The 20500-nt window shown below is 43.6% G+C and overlaps 1 long non-coding RNA gene across 1 annotated transcript in view; it reads left to right on the top strand.

Annotated features, from left to right (window-relative positions):
* The window catches only part of LOC132206031 (uncharacterized), a 10197-nt gene extending 4644 nt beyond the window's left edge, over positions 1-5553 (top strand). Inside the window, exon 2 of the long non-coding RNA XR_009442754.1 lies at positions 4806-5553. This is a non-coding gene — a long non-coding RNA (uncharacterized LOC132206031). The remainder of the gene's footprint in view (positions 1-4805) is intronic.
* Positions 5554-20500: the final 14947 nt, after the last annotated feature.

Raw genomic sequence — 20500 nt, forward strand, 5'->3', positions numbered from 1 at the left:
TTAAAAACTACTCCAAGCTACTGAAATTGCAAACGAAATCCAAATTGGAGAAACTCTTCCTGTACAAGGCATTTATATGTTCCTCTAGAGCCGCAGCGTTTACTTGAGAGATTATGAATGCTTAATATAAACCATTAGAACAGTTTAAACTTGACATTGACAACACCACCCTCCCATTCCACTATAAGTGGGAGATGGATATGGGTCTGAAAGGATTAGTTCTAAGGAGTCTATTAGCGCTATCCACTTTGACATATGGACATTTGAGCAGAAAGGCTGAGGATCTGGTAAGAGTGATACCTAACATGCTTCTTTTCAGTCTCTGTAACTATATCTACCAACGTAATCTGTAACTAGCCGCTAACAGACAACAGACGTTGAAACAAAAACAGAAGTTGCGAGATGAACTCAGCAGGTCTGGTAGCATCGGTGAAAAAAATAATCAGAGTTAACGTTTTGGGTCCCGTGACCCTTCCTCAGTTCTGAGGAAGTGCTACAGGCAGTAGGGGCTGCAATTTTCGTCATGAGCAGTAGCTCATATAGTGTAGTGAGCTGGAGCGACCATAGAGCGTGAGAACGTGAGGGCGAGTAAAAATTAAAAATCAATGGTCATGTCGCGGGCATGCCTCTTTATGCTTCTTTGTTATAGTATCTCGCACGGTGAAATTGTGGCTTAATTTATCTTTAATATCCACTGACTGGGTTTGACAGGTCTGGAGAAACCCATCAGTGAAGTGGAAGCAATAGCTACTGTTTCCAGTAGGGTAGATTTTTTTTTACAGCCATTTTTTGTGGAACAAGAAGAGCAAAAATGTTCCTTCACCGATGTTTGAAATAAGTCTTTAAAAAATACTGTGCTGGATTAGAGTAGTAGCATCTCATGGTCTCTATTCTTACCCTTTCCAAATAAAAGTCGCGCTATTATTTTCCCTCATTCTCTCGCTTCATTTTCACATTCTTACATAAAAACTTATTTAATTGGAGGACTTTACTTAATATTGCATAATTTTTTTTCCTCTGAATTCTGTAGCAGAGATGATGCATTTAATGGGAAGAAAATAACAATCATATGTGATAGATTATATGAAAGGAAGCAATTAATATAACTTCTTTGAATGACCAAAGTTTCCAGATGAGTGTTTTTTCTACAATAAAGTGACCTATAAGCTTGAGCCTACTGGAATCAATGGTAAAAATCTTGTTGATTCTTTGTTATAGTTTGTAAGACAATTGTGTAAGTGACAGCATTAGGCTTGAAAGTAACCTTTCACCCATGAGACCTGTCTTTGAATGGGATTAAAGTCTACTGTTGGCTAGCCATTTGACCCTATGTGACATGAGATATGCAATCTCAATTCAGTATTTGGTGTCCCTAATTTGGCATTTTACTTAGATGACTTGTGGATGGTTAGTGGGAAATGGCAATTTTATGCAGTAAAAGAACCTCCCCAAAGTGAAGAAGGGTCCTGACCCAAAACGTCAAACTTTCCTGCTCCTCTGATGCTGCTTGGCCCACTGTGTTCATCCAGCTTCACACTGTGTTATCTCCCCAAAGTGGAGATGCCTTATTGCAATGAGGTGTAGGTTGACTTTACATGTTATCTAACGTTTGAGTTGTGTGCACATTGTGTCAACACTCAGTCCTTATAATGAAAGCTGTCCTTTTTGTTTAGTGCTAATCACCCTTCCATTGACAATTACAAAAACAAAATGTAGAACTTTGTCTTAGCAAAAAATATGGCATGGAGTGTTTTTTTTTAAAATTCAGCCTTGGCGATCTCACTAAATTATACAGGATTTGTTGAGGCCTCAGGGAATATGAAAAGTGAGGAATGTCCCTAAAATTCAACTGAAGTACTTGTATCTAGTTGCTCAGCATTTAATTGAAAGAGATGCTGAATGAACATGGGATGTTGGATTTTTCTGTTGCTAGGAAAGGATAAATAATCCAACATAGTGTCCAACTGCTTCACTATTTGATCAAAAACCAAATCACATTGATTTTACACTGTATGACTTCTAGCCTCAGTGTACATAGGATTAGATTGTTTTTTGCATTTACATTGCTTAATATTGTACTGCCATTGCTTGAAGGGGAAATGGATGAAGAGAAATAAGGAATGCATCTCATTAATACTTTATTAGAGAGTCCACACTGACATAGTGGGTTGAATGGTCTCTTTCTGCACGTATCATTTTATATGCCAATAATATTTATCATACTTATTCAATTTCAATTTAATCATATTAAGTTGTACTATGTATAACAAAATGGACTGCTGGTGGAAATTGATTCATCAATATAACATACCTCTGATTACCATGAAGGATTCCTCATCTTAACCTTTCCCTTCACCTGAGTCATGGTGACCCTGAGGTTAAACCACCACCAGGGATGTCTCACTCTTTGTCTCGTACTCAATCGCGCTCTCTTGAATGAGAAAGCTACTCTGTGGTCTGATAAGACCATGGTGACTTTACCTTTTTCATTCACACTTTAACACTTTCTCTTCCTCACCATTGGACAGGCTTCAATTTTCATAGACAGAATCATATTCCTCATTACTGTATGAATTATGACTCCTAATACTCTAACTCCTCAGCAAGTGTTTGTCTGCATGTAAATTGCTGTAATTGCTTTCCTTATGGGTACTGGATCAATTTCCCTAACCAGATTTTCTGGTTACTGTTGCCTACATTAGCCAACCCACGATCTTTGTGATTGGGCTATAAATGCTGACCTTGCCAGAGCTTCCCACAGCCCATTACCACATTTTTAAAAAATGCTTACCATGGTGGAAACTTGACACTGACCCACTGGACTTGCTGAGCACACAACCCACTGTTTGAGTTTGTTGTGACAGGACAGTTGGTCCTGAAATACCCACTGACATAAATTCCTATCACAGCATTTGGAACTTGATGGGACAGAATGAAGTTGATAACTGAAATACAGGGCTGAATTCTACCAAACTTTGGCTAAGTATTTTTTCTTTTTGCAAAGTTTCATGGAGGGTTTCTTTGCAAAGCTTAGCAAGTGTTCTTGCACTATCTTTTCAAATTTGCGCCATTACTTGTGCACCACACCCCTATGGTGCTCCATCATTGTATTTCTCACTCATATTCTTCTACTCACCACAGGCGGAATACTGGCCACTACCAAACCTCCCAGAATTCCTGGCATTGGTGCCATCTTTAAAGCCAAGCCATGCACCTGATCCAGCACCAGCAGTCAGCAACTGTCCTACCTAGTTTGTTTCAATTGTCTAGATATGTTAGGCAAAGGGCAATTGGGGCCCCCTGAAAGTTATGGTGGACTGAAGATGCATTTCAGTTGCTGCCCTTGGAGCATGCCATGAGATGGTGGTGTCTGGTGTCAAAGACAGAGGTCAGGAGGAGGAAATGTGAGATAGAGTCACTAGATTACTACATTGATTTTCATGTCAGGAATTGTTTTTAATCTGGCAGATAGGAGAGTAGGAAAGTGCACATCGATAAGGCAAGGTTATGTTATATTGAGGATGCATGCATGTAGGCCTTTCTTTTCACACCAGAGAGAATCTCATATGGCTGTTGATCAGTTGGTTAAAAAATGGGACAATTGCTCTCAATGTTGGAATCCTCTTACTGGCAACCTCATGTGATTCTCCCAAACTTCTCACTATTGCCTACATTGTACAGGACCTGGGAAGGTTTTCTGCCCACAGTTACAGGACCCTCCAACAACTCAAAAGCTTTAAAACAGCATCACGTAGCAGAGACTGGAGCATATGGACTAGATTCTCTTCCTTACTAATAAGAAATAGAAACAGGAGTAAGCCATTCTGCCCCTTGAGTTTGCTATACCATTCAACAGGATCGTAGCTGGTCTGACATTCCTCATGACCATTTTCCTGCCTTTTTCCACACTCTTGATTCCCTACCTGATCATGAATCTATCTATCTCAGGCTTGTGTATACACAAGGACTCTGCCCCCATAGTTCTGTGTGGCACGGAGTTTGAAAGACTCCTCTCTGAGAGAAGAAATTCCTCTTCATCTCAGTCTTAAATTGGTGTCCCATTGTCCTGAGATTATGCCCTCTGGTCCTAGACTCACCCTTGCCAGGAAGCATTTATCAAGTCCCTTAAGAATTCTACATGTCTCAATAAGATCACCTCTCATTCTTCTTAATTCCAGTGTGTAGAGTCCCAACCTGTTTAATTTTTGCTCAAAAATCAATCCCTCCAACCCTCTCTGCACTGCCTCCAATTAAAGAATATCATTCCTTAAAATACTGCTCACAGTACTCCAGATGTGGTCTCACCAGCACCTTGAACAGTTGCAGCAAGACTTTCCTACTCATGACTCTAGCTGTCTTGAAATAGGGGCCAACATTCCATTTTCATTTCTGATTACCTGTTGCACCTGTGTGCTAGCTTTCTGTGTTGTACACATATATATCTAGTCTCTGTATTGCAGCTTTCTGCAGTTTTTTTTTCTATTTAAATAATACCCATTATTCAATACCAATATCTTTAACTTTGTCAAAGTAATCAAGAATTCTAATTTTAAGGGTTCTATTTCAATTTATGAAACATTTCTTCTCATTCAGATAGATCTAGTGCATGCTAAGCAGTGTAAAAGTCAAATGATAACAATAAAACCCAGAGTGGAGGTTGAGAGTGATAAGTTTCTCGGAGTGACAATAATTGTCAACGAGTCCTCAACTTCCCATGTAGATGTGATAGTGAAGAATGTACAACAATGCCTCTTCTAGCTTAAGAAATTTAGCATGTTGATAAGGACCCTCACCAACTTTTACAGATGCACCATAGAAAGCATACTATTCAGGCTAACACAGCCTGGTACGGCTACTGCTCTGCCCAGGATTGTAAGAAACTACAGCAGTTGTGTGCACAACCCAAGCCATCTTCCATTCATGGACTCTATCTGCATCTCTCATTGCCCTGGAAAGGCTACGAACATCATGAAAGACCCATCCCTCCACAGTAATGCTCTCCTACAACCTCTTCCATCAGGCTGAAGACAACAGAAGCTTGAACACATTGCACGAAAAAGTTCAAGAACAGCTTTATCCTTGCCATTATTAGACTGACAAATGGACTGTCTAACTTCAAATAATGTCGATCTTGTTAATATTGATCTTGCCTAGTGTATGTCCTGTGCAGTGTAACCTGTATGCCTCACTCTGACCAAGTCTTTTTTCCCCCACCCTATTATCTGTATGTCCTTGCTTACTACAATTTGCCTGTACTGCTCGCAGACAAAGCTTTTCACTGTATTTGGGTACAGATGAGAATAAATCAAATCAAATTTTAAAAAAATGAAACATAAGAAAACTAGACAGTAGAACCATATATAAGTTTTATGTACTGATTAAAGTGTGATTGAAGAGGATTGTTTGACCTACTAACTCCCATCCTGCGAGAATATCTCCACAATCAAGAACAACTGATGAATCTGGTGGCAGTGCCTCAGGCATGCTTGATGGTAATCATATTTCATTGTTAACCCTAATAAATAATTCCTGGAATCTGGGAAAAAAAATTGAGATTCGCAGTTCTGGCGCTGTGCTTATTTGTTTTATTGTCTGACATGCCTGAGAGTGGAAGGACTTTCTGGCTTTGTGAGGGGCAGGTCATTCTCACAAGTCTTATTGAATTCTTTGAGGGCGTGACAAAACACATCGATGAAGGTAGAACAGTGGATGTGGTGTATATGGATTTTAGCAAGGCATTCGATAAAGTTCCACATGGTAGGCTCATTCAGAAAGTAAGGAGGCATGGGATTCAGGGAAATTTAGCTGTCTGTATACAAAACTGGCTGCCCAATAGAAGACAGAGAATGGCAATAGATGGAAAGTATTCAACCTGGACCTCGGTGACCAGTGGTGTGCCATAGGGATTATGGTACTTGTTATGACAGTGAGTACTTAAGTTAATGGAGCAATACATCGAATCATGTTAGAGATGAGCAACAGATGAACACAGGCTTAATGGAGCAATGCATAGAATCATTTTACAGATGAGCACAGGCTGAACATAATGGTAGCATAATATGATAGGTTAGTCAAATCACGTGATATATGACCATTATGTTAAAGACAATGGTGGCATGATGTGGTAGGTTAAGTGTAGAGTAGAAGACCATTGTGGCAGAAGACGATTAGTTTAGAAAGACAGAGCAAGCTAATGTGACTGGTTATGCTATTGACACCAGATAAGCGCGGCAACTAGAAAAGTACAAAAGTAGTGAGCCCCAGATAGTCGGGAAACCATTTTCTGATTGTCACAGCTTCTGTTTCCAAATAAAAGTTTAACTCCTTGAGGAATTCTCTATGTCTCCTGGTGCTTTAAACAGAGAATTGGTAAGGACCTCTCCACCACAGATATGGCGTCACAAACAGAATCGGAAAGAGACCCACCCGAAAAGAGGCGGTAGCCCCAGGGCACTTCCCAGTCCACGGGGACACTCCCTAGACTGACAGAATAACGATTGGCCACCCACAAAGAAAAAAGGTAGGCATTTTGCTGTTAATTTGGACTACATTCTGTTAAGTGGTGGAGGTCCTTGGGGATGCAGAAGTGCAGGGAAACTGCCAAAGAGTATCTCCAATCCAAGAACCAAAAGGTGTGGGGTATATTGAAGTTTGAGGAGATGCGGAGGATGTTCAGGAAGAGCTGCGCAGTGGGGTGAGCGAGTGTAGAACATAGAGATTAGCTGAGATAAAATTCCATGTTGTCCATATACATGGACTTCAGCAAGGCATTTGATAAGGTTCCCCACAGCAGGCTCATTCATAAAGTCAGGAGGTATGGGATACAGGGTGATTTGGCTGTCTGGATTCAGAATTGGTTGGCTGACAGGAGGCAGAGAGTGGTTGTGGATGGTAAGTATTCTGCCTGGAGGTCAGTGCTGAGTGGTGTCCCACAGGGCTCTGTTCTTGGGCTTCTGCTCTTTGTAGTTTTTATAAATGACTTGGATGAGGAGGTTGAGGGGTGGGTTAGTATGTTTGCTGATGACACAAAGGTTGGAGGTGCCGTTGGTAGTATCGAGGGCTATTGCAGGCTTCAGCAAGACATTGACAGAATGCAGAGCTGCGCTGAGAAATGGCAGATGGAGTTCAACCTGGATAAATGCGAAGTGATGCATTTTGGAAGGTGGAACTTAAATGCTGAATATAGGATTAAAGGCAGGATTCTCAGCAGTGTGGAGGAACAGCGGGATCTTGGTGTTCAAGTGCATAGCTCCCTCAAAGTTGCCACCCAGGTGGATAAGGTTGTTAAGAAAGCATATAGTGTTTTGGATTTCATTAACAGGGGGATCGAGTTTAAGAGCCGCGAGGTTATGCTGCAGCTCTACAAAACCCTGATGTGACCACACTTGGAATATTGTGTCCAGTTCTGGTCACCCTATTATAGGAAAGATGTGGAGGCTTTGGAGAGGGTGCAAAGGAGGTTTACCAGGATGCTGCCTGGACTGGAGGGCTTGTCTTACGAGGAGAGGTTGACTGAGCTCGGACTTTTCTCTCTGGAGAGAAGGAGGAAGAGAGGTGACCTGATCGAGGTGTACAAGGTAATGAGAGGCATGGATAGAGTCAATAGCCAGAGACTTTTTCCCAGGGCAGGATTGACTGCCACGAGGGGTCATAGTTTTAAGGTGTTAGGAGGAAGGTATAGAGGAGACATCAGAGGGAGGTTCTTCACCCAGAGAGTTGTGAGCGCATAGAATAGTTTACGAGTGGTAGTTGTGGAAGTGGAGTCATTAGTGACATTTAAGCGTCTGCAGGACATGCACATGGACAGCAGTGAATTGAGGGGAATGTAGGTTAGGTTATTTTGTTTTTCGATTAGGATTATTCCATGGCACAACATTGTGGGCCGAAGGGCCTGTACTGTGCTGTACTTTTCTATGTTCTATGTAAGTAAGTCCCTGTGGATATCACCTCGCTGATAACGAGGGCCTGAATGGGCAGGGCAGAAAGTTCTGTGGATGCAACCCTGGAAAAAGCAGGGTTCTGTATGGGCAGAACAAGTGAGGTAAGATTGTTTTATCGATCGTACTATCAAACCCGATTAAAATTGAAAGCCAGCAAATTGGTAATAGACGACTAAAGAAAAATAACAGAGAATAGCCACTCTTTCCAAAGTGCCACCAGATTGTTGAGTTATGTAAAGACAAGGACTGTATGCTAATTAGACTGATGTAATTTTAACCATGAACAAAGGGACTGCAGTTGAAACACTAAGTAAGAAATTTCCAGTAGCAAGAAATTATATCATAAAAATTTCTGAAAATGTGAAAAAAGAACTAAGAAATTACTAACTAAATGGCCAAAAGGTACCTTTGATATAAATATATGCGATAAAATGGAAGGGTTAATTAAAAACTACAAACCAAGAGATAACTCTAAAAAATGGAACCAGAAGAGGGAGCAGGAGGCAGAGATAATAAAACTTTTTAGGTCAGGGGGAGAAGAGTTGAAGAAAGTCTTTCAGGCACCAGTTGTGACCAGGAGGGGTGCCAAGGAGCAAAATAAACAGCCTTTGGAAACAGAGGGTCAGGAAGAGAAAACTTCCATATATCCGGACTTAAGGGAACTAGATAAACCCCCTCCCTATTCAAACAAAGGGAACACAAAATGGTGTCCTGTAATAAGGGGAATGGTAGAGATAGAGGGAAAATTGGATTGGGAGAGAGTTGAAAAAGAGGAGAATACATTAAAAGAGAAAAGAGAGGCAGAAAAGAAGGCGAGGCAGGAAGAAATGGAAGCTATACAACGTGAAAACAGGACCTGTTGCATGAAATTAACACGTTATGCACGTTAAGAGAACAAAAAAGATTATGAGGAATATCTACACCATAAAAAGGATGTTAAATGGAGACAGAAGAGCAGTGATATGATGAAAGGAGAAGAGGATGCAGAGGAACAGGCAAGAAGATGGGCCCGAGTGGGACAACTGGGAAAAGGTTGGGAGGAATTAGAGAGAGAGACAGAATCAGAATCCGATGAGAAATCACAATGTGGCAGTCTCAGCAAGGGAAGATGCTGCCATTGCTTACAAAAGGGGGAAGACAGCTGCTATGCATTCCTTGGTGAACTCAGGATCTGGAGGCGCTGAAAAATGCGTTGCCCAGTTTACATGAGGGAGCATGAAAGTGGATTAGAGCCTTTGAAGATGAAACCACAGGACGATTATTGGCTTTGGGAGATTTGAAGGCACAGTTAGTAAAGGTGACGGGGCTCCTGAAGTTAAAAGAGATAATGGACTGAGCCGGCTTGTAGAATGTGGTGGACAATCCAGTGATTGATGGAGCTGTGCTTGATCAAGTGAGACAAAGGGTATAGCAGGCTCTTAGAGACTGTTACCCACCTAAGATTGATCCCAAAGCTCTGAGAGGGGATCCACTGGAAACCCAGCAGCTTATTTAGAAATAATGGGAACTGCAGATGCTGGAGAATTCCAAGATAATAAAATGTGAGGCTGGATGAACACAGCAGGCCAAGCAGCATCTCAGGAGCACAGAAGCTGATGTTTCGGGCCTAGACCCTTCATCAGAGAGGGGGATGGGGAGAGGGAACTGGAATAAATAGGGAGAGAGGGGGAGGCGGACCAAAGATGGAGAGTAAAGAAGATAGGTGGGGAGGTAGGGAGGGGATAGGTCAGTCCAGGGAAGACGGACAGGTCAAGGAGGTGGGATGAGGTTAGTAGGTAGCTGGGGGTGCGGCTTGGGGTGGGAGGAAGGGATGGGTGAGAGGAAGAACCGGTTAGGGAGGCAGAGACAGGTTGGACTGGTTTTGGGATGCAGTGGGTGGGGGGGAAGAGCTGGGCTGGTTGTGTGGTGCAGTGGGGGGAGGGGACGAACTGGGCTGGTTTAGGGATGCAGTAGGGGAAGGGGAGATTTTGAAACTGGTGAAGTCCACATTGATACCATTAGGCTGCAGGGTTCCCAGGCGGAATATGAGTTGCTGTTCCTACAACCTTCGGGTGACATCATTGTGGCAGTGCAGGAGGCCCATGATGGACATGTCATCTAGAGAATGGGAGGGGGAGTGGAAATGGTTTGCGACTGGGAGGTGCAATTGTTTGTTGCGAACTGAGCGGAGGTGTTCTGCAAAGCGGTCTCCAAGCCTCCGCTTGGTTTCCCCAATGTAGAGGAAGCCGCACCGGGTACAGTGGATGCAGTATACCACATTGGCAGATGTGCAGGTGAACCTCTGCTTAATGTGGAATGTCATCTTGGGGCCTGGGATAGGGGTGAGGGAGGAGGTGTGGGGACAAGTGTAGCATTTCCTGAGGTTGCAGGGGAAGGTGCCGGGTGTGGTGGGGTTGGAGGGCAGTGTGGAGCAAACAAGGGAGTCACGGAGAGAGTGGTCTCTCCGGAAAGCAGACAGGGGTGGGGATGGAAAAATGTCTTGGGTGGTGGGGTCGGATTGTAAATGGCGAAAGTGTCGGAGGATGATGCGTTGTATCCGGAGGTTGGTAGGGTGGTGTGTGAGAACGAGGGGGATCCTCTTAGGGCGGTTGTGGCGGGGGCGGGGTGTGAGGGATGTGTTGCGGGAAATACGGGAGAAGCGGTCAAGGGCGTTCTCGATCACTGTGGGGGGAAAGTTGCGGTCCTTAAAGAACTTGGACATCTGGGATGTGCGGGAGTGGAATGTCTTATCGAAACGTCAGCTTTTGTGCTCCTGAGATGCTGCTTGGACTGCTGTGTTCATCCAGCCTCACATTTTATTAGCTTATTTAGAAAGCCAACTAAGAAACTGGAAGCTTGAAATGGAGAAAAACGTAAGGGTAACCAATTGTTGACCACAATGTTCTGGACTGCAGTTATTAATGCAATGTCCTCTCAAGTCAGGTCAAGACTAGAGGAGGTGGTGGGCCTAACGTCAATGGCCCACCAGGAATTCAGAGACCATGTAGTCCATGCAGTCGAGAAGTACCAAAGGGACAAAAAGAAACTTTCTGATCAACAGGAGGAGGTGCAAAGAAAGCTGACACAGATGCAGCTTGAAGAGCTCAAAAGGAGTGAGAAACAGAAAGAAAAAACAATATTGCCCATGGCAACTGACCCAATGGTCAACACGGACACGAACAAAATGCCGGCCCAGGGAGGACCCCCCTCAGTGCCTGGCAGGGGCCGGAAAACCCCACGTCGATTATAAACGTCTTTGAGGGAACCTTTCCACAGATACCATACCAAGGGCAAAGTAAAATTAAACAACAGCCCAGACAGAACTGGGGTTCCCAAGGACAAGGACAAAGAGGTTGGGGGGGGGGGGTGCAAAGGATATGGCGAGAAGGCAGACTCAGAGAGGGCCAGAAATAGTGTGTTGGTGGTGTTATCAACCGGGCCACTTTAAAAGGGACTGCCCATGTTGGACCTGGCCCTCCTCGCCCCAAGGTGGACCTCTGCACGTAGCACATCCAGCTATCTTGCCACAACCACCTACAGGCCCAACAGGGCTTACCCGTACAGGATGTACTCGGGGTGCCCAGAGAACCCAGATGGGAAGGGACAATACCCTATGATAACACAGGAGGCTGAACAGGGACCCATCATACAGGTTAGTTTAGAAGGACGATTGACACCAATAATGATAGACACTGGTGCCACATACACCTGCGTCCAACCGCAATGTACCTCCCACCTTCCCATGTCAGGAAAATTTATTAAAACTGTAGGGTTCTCGGGAAAATCGCAGTTAACATGATTTATAGCTCCAGTAAGTTTGAGAATGGGATTTAGAGAAATAGTCTTGCCGATACTAGTGTCCAAGGGAATGCCGATTAATTTGTTGGGCAGAGATTCTTTACTAAAACTGGAACTGAAGTTGGAATGTGCTTAACAGTTTTTAAGTGTAGAAAGAGTGAGTACCCAGCTGGGAGTGCAGGAAGCCAGAAACACCAATGTGTATTGAATAGGAGACATAGAATGTCACATTTGTGAAACTTGGGGAAGATGGAGGAAAGATATTCAAGCATTACTACCTAAAGCTAAGCCACCCACGTCCAAGCTGCATTGCACAGTGATATTTGACGAGTCTCAGAGGGAAGTACTAGAAAAGTGATGGCACTGTGAAGTTGTCACCCAGCAGCATTTAAAGATTGAAGCTATAATAATAGGAAAGCAGGGAATGGTGTTGCAGATAAGGAGAAACAAATTTCTGGAGAAATGGTACAGTGTGCCAGGAGCCGCGCCCCAAGTGACACTGCTAGTAAATGAGGGGCATCATCCAGGGACTTGGGACCCATGGTAAAAGAAGCAGAAATGATTAGTTATTGGCAATTAGCGGTACCAGGGATCTGGAAGTCTGGAGTTAGTAACTATGTTAGAGTTGTAGTGAGTTTAGACATGGTGGGAAGTCCAAAGGAGGTTGAGGTGACTCTCCAACGGAGTATGCAGGTGGTATTTGGAGAGGAGGACCACCAAAAGGATAAACGGTTGGATGCATTGCCAGTTATTTTATGGTCACAACATGACACAGATGTGGGAAGAGTGAAATCAGCAAGTCCAATAGAAATAAGATTAAAACAGGGAGCAACTTCACCAAGAAGACCTCAATATCCCTCAAAACCGGAAGCATAGGAGAGAATAGCAGCAACAATACAGGGACTGCTGGAAGCAGGACTGCTTAGGGAATCGGGCAGCCCCTGTAATACTCCGTTGTTGGCAGTCCTAAAAGCAGATGGATCCAAATGGAGATTTGTGCACAATTTGAGAGCAGTAAATGAGGTGGTGGAAGATTGGCCGACAGTAGTCCCAAACCCACATTCACTATTAACTAACAGGCCTCCGATGGCAGCTTGGTTTTCGGTTATTGATTTGTGTTCTGCTTTCTTCAATATTCCACTGGCAGAGCATTGCCAGTACCTGTTTGTGTTTACATACAGGGGTCAGCAGTACACTTAAACTGGAATGCCGCAGGGGTTTAAACATTCGCCACATGTATTTAACCAAGCTTTGAAGTCAGATCTAGAGGGTATGCTGTTGGAGAGTACACTAATCCAGTATGTCGATGATTTGTTAGTCTGCTCAGAAAGTCAGGAACAATGCGAGCGAGACGCCATTTTCATTCTAGAAAAATTGGCATGTGGAGGTCACAAGGTGTCCAGGAAGAAGCTACAATTTTGCAAACAGCACGTCGAATATTTGGGCAGACTGATTTCTAAAGGAACCAGATTGCACCAGATCAGATTGAGGCAATTACTAGAGCCCCCAGACCTGGGACAGTAGGACAGATGATGATGTTTACGGGAATGGCGGGATTTAGTTCAGACTAGATTGAGGGATACGCCGAAATTACGGCCCCCTGAGGAAAGCAACGAAGGAGGCCGGATGTTCAAATTTGAGGATGTTTTGCAGTGGAATGAGGAAGCTGCAACAGCTTTCAACACCCTTAAGTAAGCATTGTAGTCGGCTCCGGCATTAGCCTTGCCTGACTATGAAAAGCCTTTCCACCTTTATGTGTCCAACAGACAGGAAGGTTATGCTGCCACAATACTTACACAAGAGACGGGCGTAGGAAGATCTAAGCAACCTATTGCGCATTATAGTACCAGATTGGATGTAGTGGTTCAGGGATATCCACCTTGTTATCAGGGGCTAGCAGCGATACATTTTGCATATGAGAAAGTATCCTCCGCGACAATGGGTTATCCTATGGTCTTGCATACACACCATAAGGTAGCGGAATTATTAAAAAAAGGACAATTTGTGTTGACACCTGCCAGGATAATAGCATATCGGATCTAACTGACATTTCCAGACATAACTAGACAGAGATGCGCTACAAGGAACAGAGCAGACTATGTTCCACTGGAACATGAGGGAGAGCCCCATGATTGTGTAAGGGAGGTGATTACATATGCTAAATTGAGGGCTGATTTACAATCTGAGCCGCTGCCTGATGAAGATAAGAAGGTTCTATTTGTCGATGGCTCATGCTATAGAGACTATGATGGGTATCATGTGGGATTTTCGGTGGTGCAACAAGAGTGCTCTCAGTTTAGGGCAATCAAATTGGAGGCCTGTCACAACCCTGTTCAGCACAGTTGGCTGAGATCAAGGCGTTAACAGCAGCATGTGAGTCGATGGAAGGTGAGAAAGTGATTATCTATACTGCTTCGGCTTCTGCCCATGGGGTATGCCATCTATTTGGGGCACGTTGAAGCAAAGGGGCTTCAGGAAGAGCAGTGGAGACCCCATACAGCATTACCAACAGATTGTGGAGTTGACAACCACATTAATGAAGCCAAAAGCACTAGCTGTTATAAAATGCCAGGTACATAAAAAGGAATGTGATGGTCAAGGGCAATCAGGCGGCAGATGAAGCGGTTAGAATGGCTTTTGGGTGCACCTCAACTGTCATTGCACCCCAGATGCGCTTAGATCTGGAGCCTACAATAGCAGACGTCATTGAGATGCAAGGTAAGGCAACCTTAACAGAGCAAACAATGTGGAGACAAAGGGGAGCCAGGCAAAACCAAGAAGTCCTGTGGAGCTCGGATGAAGGTTTGTGGGTAGCACCTATCCCTTTGACTATTCTCATTTCAGAGGCGCATGGGTTGGATCACTGTACAAGGAGGGAGGTAATGAGGAAGATAAAAAAGGACGGATTCTGGTCACCATACTTGCAGGCTTTAGTGGATTGCATATTGTCACAATGTGAGGTATGTGCTCAAAATAATGTCAGATAGGGAATAGCGACCCCTATAGGACACATACAAGTACCTGAGGGACCATTTAAGCATTTGGTGATCGACTAGTGGACATGATAAAGACTGTAAGAGGGAAAAGATATATGTTGGTGGTGATTGATAGGTTTAGTAGATGGGTGGAGGCAGCTCCATCTAAAGATTCAGGAGCAGGAATGGTGGTGAAATTTTTAAGAAATAAAGTTATTCCACAGTTTGGCATACTGTCAGAGATCAGCTCGGACAATGGGTCTGCCTTTATCCAAAGAGTGGTTAAATTGGTACTGCAGACCTTGAGGATCAAGCAGAGATTTGGATGTGTGTATCATCCCCAGTCACAAGGCATGGTGGAAAGGATTCATGGAACTTTAAAAGCCAAGTTGAATAAAATTTGCGCAAGTACCAACCTTAATTGGGTTGATGCATTGCCACTGGCACTAATGAGCCACCGAATGCAGACTAACCGCATGACAAATTTGATGCTGCATGAAATGCTTACCAGTAGACCCATGCCAGTGCCCAAGTGGAGGGGTCCATATGAAGGACCTAGCTTGGAACAATTGGAGCTGGACCTTAAGCAGTATATGCAACAACTAACTATGATAGAGGGACCTATTAAACCCAGAGACTGGGTGTAGGTGCGGGTTTTCCAGAGAAAGTGGAACGAGCCGAGGAGGGAGGGACCCTTCACAGTAACCAATGTGTCTCCCACAGCCATTCAAGAGGAGGGGCGTTCCACATGGTATCATCTTAATCGTTGCACCAAAGCTGTCCCACGGATGCGGACTGACTCCGGAGCTGAGGTAAGTGAAAGTGAGGAAGGGGCAGCGGAGAACAAACAGGACGCGCCGGAAATCGGTACTCCTTTACGAGACTTTGAGCAGTTGGTGAGTGAGGTTCTTGGAGATACTGATGCCTCCGGGACTCCCAGTGATGAATAAGCTGAGGAATATAAGGAAAGAGCTTAAGGAAAATGCAGGGTCCGGCCATCAGCTTTTTGACTGGTTGGATAGTGTTTTAGGGGAATGGAGGGGCTTGGTTTGCCAAGATTGGGATTGTTGTGGGTATGGTGCTGCTTATTGTTGCATTTGTATTCTGTTGTGCTTTACCTCTTATTAAGTCTTTTTTACTGCGTCTCTCTGCACGGCAGCTCCTTCTCGTTCCGGCGAACCCCGGACCATCCCCCTCTTCTGATAAAGTTCCAACGCTCAATCACTATGATCTAGTGTCCACTGAGGTGCAGAGGGCTCGTCCGGACGAAGGCGCCTGAACTATTTTATGTCGCTCATGAGCTTAGATTGTAAAAGTCCTTGGGTCTTTTCTCCTGTTCCAGCCATTTGAGGGCAGGTTTTTGGCCCAGTGACTCCAGGGACAGAGACAGAAGCCTTGAAGACCTGGACCCCAAAATTATTTCTGCCTGCTTTTCGGGCCCGTGGCTTCCTAATTGGCCATTGTGGGTTCAGCCTCGTTGTCTTCTTTCTCTGAATGAGACCAGTAGGTCTCAAAGGGGGGAATATATGGAAATTGATATGACAGCGTGTAATTAAATGAAAGGAGCAATACATAGAATCATGTTACAGATGAGCACAGGCTGAACATAATGGTAGCATAATATGATAGATTAGTTAAATTACATGATATATGACCATTATGTTAAAGACAATGGTGGCATGATTTGGTAGGTTAAGTGTAGAGTAGAAGACCATTGTGGCAGCAGATGATTAGTTTAGAAAGACAGAGCAAGCTAATATGACTGGTTATGCTAATTATACCAGATAAGCGCGGTAACTAGAAAAGTACAAAAGTAGCGAGCCCCAGATAGTCGGGGGCAGTCGGGAAACCATTTTTCTGATTGTCACAGCTTTTGTTTGCAAATAAAAGTTTAACTCCTTGAGGAATTCTCTACATCTCCTGGTGTTTTAAACAGAGAATTGGTGAAGACCTCTCCACCACAGGATCTGTTCTGGGACCTCTGCTTTTTGTGATCTTTATCGATGACTTGGATGAGGAAGTGGAAGGGTGGGCTAGTAAGTTTGCCAATGACACAAAGGTTGGTGGAATTGTGGACAGTGTGGAGGGCTGTTATAGGTTGCAACGGGACATGGACAAGATGCAGAGCTGGGCAAAGAAGGGGCAGATGGAACCCAACCCAGAAAAATGTGAAGTGATTCATTTTGGAAGGTTGAATTTGAATGCAGAATACAGGTTAATGGCAAGATTCTCGGCATTGTGGAGGAACAGAGGGATCTTGGTGTCCACATCCATAGATCCCTCAAAGTTGCGACCCAAGTTGATAAGATTGTAAAGAAGGCGTATGGTATGTTGGCTTTCACTGGCAGGGGAATTGAGTTTAAGAGCCGTGAAGTTATGCTGCAGCTCTATAAAACTCTGGTTAGACCACACTTGGAATATTGTGTTCAGTTCTGGTAACCTCATTACAGAAAGGATGTGGAAGCTTTAGAGAGGGTGCAGAGGAAATTTACCAGGATGTTGCCTGGACTGGAGGGCAGGTCTTAAGAAGAAAAATTGAGGGAGTTAGGGCTTTTTTTACTGGAGCAAAGAAGGATGAGAGGTGACTTGATAGAGATGTACAAGATGATGAGAGGCATAGATAGACTGGATAGTCAGAGACATTTTCCCAGGGCAGAAATGACTATTATGAGAGGGCATAATTTTAAGGTGACTGGAGCAAGGTACAGGGGAGATGCCAGGGGTAGGTTCTGCGCACAGAGTGGTGGTGTGTGGAATGCACTGCTGGCAGTGGTAGCAGAGTCCAATACTTTACAGACGTCTAAGCGACTCTTGGATAGGCACATGGAGGATAGCAAAATGTATGATATGCAGGGTGGATTGATCTTAGTAGGATAATAGGTCGGCACAGCTGAAGGGCCTGTACTTGCTGTACTGCTCTATGTTCTATTTTTTAATTTATCATATTTAGTTCACTGAACGGAACTTGTTCATTATTCTAAAACATTTGTTTTCATGACTGAAGAAATTTGACAGGCTATTGAACATATAGCTAATAGAGATTCACTATGTTACAAAAGCAAAATACTGTGGCAGCTGAAAATTGGAACTAAAAGCACAAAACACTGGGTATACTCAGCATGTCAGGGTTAACTTTGTTAAATTTGTTTTCCGTTCTGTAGATGCTGCTTGACATTCTGAGTATTTCCACTGTTATCTAATTTTATTTCAAATTGAGATTAAATACATTCTGGAATCTTAATTTTTTTTTAGTGTAAAAGGGAGAAATTCATAGCCGTAGAGCTGGATGAACACAGCAGGCCAAGCAGTTCAGAGGAGCAGGAAGAGGTACGTTTCGGGCCTAGACCCTTCTTCGACCCTTTATCTGAAGAAGGATCTGGGCTCGAAATGTCAGCCTTCTAGCACCTCTGATTCTGCTTGTCCTGCTGTGTTCATCCAGCTCTACACCTCGTTATCTCAGATTCCCCAGCATCTGCAGTTCCTGCTATCTCTGAAACAAATTCATAGCCATGCTTGGAAAAGCAAAATGCACACTGACAGTTATCTAGAGTCTGTGAATTTTAATGACTAATTGGTAAGTATTATAATTTATTCTTTAGAAATCCAGGTGACAGCATTGTTGAGGGTGCATGTGAAACTCAGAGATGTATTGATCATAGGAACACAAAGGTGGGGGTATAAATTGGATGCCCCTGAAATGAGCGCAGAAATTGTAATTAATGTTACACCATTTTGGAGTTCAGAGGATACTTGTAATGCGCTGTTCCTTGCACATGCTGTTTGACATATCCGGGCTGTTTTCCATTGTTGGATCAATGCCAGTGATGTAGTCGTACTGAAAAATCTTGTCTATTGGCATGGCTCATTTAAGAGAGGTCAGTACTATTACTGGAATGTTATCACGGCTCTTAGCCTTTACAGTATCCAGTGCCTTTAGCCATCCCTTATTATGAGTTTGAATGAATTGAGTTGGTTGAAGACTGACAGTCGTGATGGCAGGAACTTTAGGAGAATGTTCAGATAGATCATCAATTTGGTGCTTCTGTTTCTTACACTGATGCACTGGCCTTCTCTCTCATTCAGGATAGGGATATTTGTGGGGTCTTGTACTCCATGGGTTTGTTAAATTGGCCACTGCTTTATTCGCAGCTGGATGTGGCAGGACTATCATGCTTAATCTGGAGACATTGGTTGTGGGACAGCTTAGACTGTTGCATGTTACTTTTGCTGTTTGGCATGTAACTGGTCCTATATGGTAACTTCACCAAATTCTCACCTTATTTTTTTTTGGTTAAGTATGCTTGGTGATGCTCCTTCCAGACCATCTTGCAGTTTTTATTAAACTAAGACTGAACTCTCAGCTTGATGGTTATGGTAGAGCAGAGCATTTACCAAGCCATGAGGCTACAGATTACGATTGAATACTATTCTGCAGCTACCGATGGCCCAGAGCATCTCATGGATACCCAGTTTTGAGTTGCTAGATTGTTTGAAATCTGCAACAGGTAGTTTCATGAGGATGAGGCCAAATAAGTTTGTTCCTCTTGTCAATACCTTCACCACCTGTTGCAGACACAATCGAGCATCCATGGCCTTTAGGAGACAGCCAGCCTGGTCAGTAGTGGTACTACTGAACCACTGTTGCTGATGTCCTCTGCCAGTGGACAGTGCCTTCCCTTTCCACTTTCAGTGCTTTCTCCAATTGGAAGGAGTATTGATATCCTAGTTGTGGTGGGTTAGTGGGTGGTAATCAGCAGGAAATTTCCTAGCCCATACATTTAAGTATAATTTTGAAGTATAAAGAGAACAAAATAGAAGTAGGATGGGAGAAGCAGGCAGTCACAGTTAAGAACATGATCAATGGGCCTATAAGAAATGTTGGCAAGGTGATATAAAGTTGGCAAGGAATTGGTCTGGATGTCCTCAACATGGACTCCAAACCCTGTGAGGTCACCATATTTAAATTATTTAGAATTGGTCACAGTCCTCTTCCTTTTTTGGCAGACAGGAAAGAAAGAGTCGGAATAAAAATCATGTTCTGAGCTGCAGCCAGTGACTAGATGGGATACTACGGAGATCATTGCTTGGACCCCAGCTACTCACAATGTACGTGTTCTGATTTAGATGAGGGAACTTAATGTGAAATATCAAAGTTTGCAGATGACACAAATCTAGCAGGGGGTGGGGGGGGTGCGAAGGTGAACTATTAGTAGGATGCAGAGATGCTTCAATATGATTTGGACAAGTTGAGGGAGTGCATAGTAGATGAACTATGATGTGGGCAAATGTGAGCTTATCCATTTTGGCAGTAAAAACAGGAAGGTAGATATTTAAATGGCAATAGATTGGGAAAGGGGAAGATGAAACATGACCTGTGCTCCCTCATACACCAGTTGCTGAAGGTAAACATGTGGGTACAGTAGATAGTGCAGAAGACAAAGGCTTGTTGGCATCATAGTGAGGATTTGAGTACAGGAGCAATGATGTCTTCCTGCAATTGCATATTTGGAGTATTGTGTGCGGTTGTGGTCTGCTTATTAGAGAAAGGATGTCTTAAAACTAACACACATGAATATGGGCATAAAACTACACAACTGAAGACTTTATCTGGTCCACTTTACTTTTGTTGTCATATTTCTATCATACTTTTGTGTAAACTGTTTCTTTCCCTCCCTCAGCTAGAGTTACTGAGCACTGCATTGTGATGCCCCTACTGAAAACCTGGTTATGATCAGCTAACCCACTGCAACTAAACAGCTGTGCACAATTGAGTGGATTACTTATAAACCAAAAAAATGACCAAGTATT

This window comes from Stegostoma tigrinum, chromosome 28, assembly GCF_030684315.1.
Source record: "Stegostoma tigrinum isolate sSteTig4 chromosome 28, sSteTig4.hap1, whole genome shotgun sequence".
Lineage (NCBI taxonomy): Eukaryota > Metazoa > Chordata > Chondrichthyes > Orectolobiformes > Stegostomatidae > Stegostoma > Stegostoma tigrinum.